The sequence below is a fragment of the Juglans regia genome, unplaced genomic scaffold, assembly GCF_001411555.2.
Source record: "Juglans regia cultivar Chandler unplaced genomic scaffold, Walnut 2.0 Scaffold_967, whole genome shotgun sequence".
Lineage (NCBI taxonomy): Eukaryota > Viridiplantae > Streptophyta > Magnoliopsida > Fagales > Juglandaceae > Juglans > Juglans regia.
In genome coordinates this window covers 7,501-9,016 of record NW_023364686.1, presented here as the reverse complement: position 1 = coordinate 9,016, position 1,516 = coordinate 7,501, and positions in this window count along the sequence as shown.

The window sequence follows — 1,516 nt, the reverse complement described above, 5'->3', positions numbered from 1 at the left end:
CCCGTGGCATGCACAGCGAGGTTAGCACGGTGCCCACGGGCGATGCCTTGACAGCCCCATGGCTTGCCTCGGTGGTGCCCATGGCGTGCCCCATGGCATGCACAGCGAGGTTAGCACGGTGCCCACGGGCCATGCCTTGACAGCCCCATGGCTTTCCTTGACAGCCCCATGGCATGCACAGCGAGGTTAGCGCGGTGCCCACGGGCCATGCCTTGGCAGCCCGATGGCTTGCCTTGGCAGCCCCACTGGCATGCCCCATGGCTTGCCTTGACAGCCCCGTGGCTTGCCCCATGGCATGCCTTGACAGCCCCGCCGGCACGCCCCATGGCTTGCCATGGCATCCCCATGGCTTGCCTTGACAGCCCCGTGGCAAGCCCCATGGCTCCCCATGGCTTGGCCCATGGCTTGCCCCAAGGCACGCCGCGACACACCCGTGGTGCTTTGCCTACCATGTCAAGCACACAAAGGTCCGACGAAGAACACCGTAGATCACGCAAACTCTACAAAAGCAATCTTCCTTGTTGCCTCAAAAGATTGCAATACAACACTCACAACATGGCCCCCCAATGTTGCCACCCGACGTGCATGAACGGGGGCGAACACTTGTCTCGTGCTTTTGGACAATTGAAACCACCCAAATTGGTTTCCTAAATTCATTCCAATACATGTTGGATGTGTTCCAAGCATCACCTATCGATTTTTGCCTATTTTCGATTTTTTTTGATTTTTCGGATTTATTTAATCAAAAAAATTAAATAAAAAAATCCCGATGTCGAAAAATTGTGAGGCTTGCTCCTACTTCAAGATATGATTTTTCTAAGCATGCCTGCAAAAATCTCGTCCAAATTCAAAGTATTTCGATAAAAAAGGCCTTTATGTTTCCTCGGACATTTGATGTTTCCTCCTGCCGGTTGGGATTTGGCTCTAAATGCTCTTTAGGGGGGGCATGCAAGCCCCAACATGGTCAGCCAGGAGGGCTGACCATGCCGCCCCCTCACATGGGCATGCCCCTGGCGCCCATGGAAAGGGCGTGTGCCACGCCCCCCATGCCACCGGCGGGGGGGTATCGTCTCCACCGCCGCCGGCGGTGGTTGTAGCGGCGGCCGCCGCCGGCCGACCATGTCCCGACGACCGTTTTTTGGGCTCGTTTTCGTGGGGGTGATTCCTACATTCTCGATTGCTTTCTAGCAACAAGCTTGTGCTTTAGGGACGGATTTGGTGGCACCTAGTGCCACGCATGGGCTTGTTGATGGGGGCAATCGGTGGTGCTAGGGGCTTTCTCACGTTGGCTAGCCCTCGTGTGCTCTAGTCTACCCCATGGCGGTTGGGCCTATTTGTTTGGATGCCTCCTTTGCAACATGCTTGTGCACGGCGGATGGTGTTATGGCACCCAGTGCTACGCACATTGTTGCTCTCGGGGGTATCCGGATGATGCTGGCCTCGCTTCCATAGGGTTTGACGGGCGACGACCGTTTTTTGGGCTCGCTTTCGTGGGGGTGATTCCTACATTCTCGCT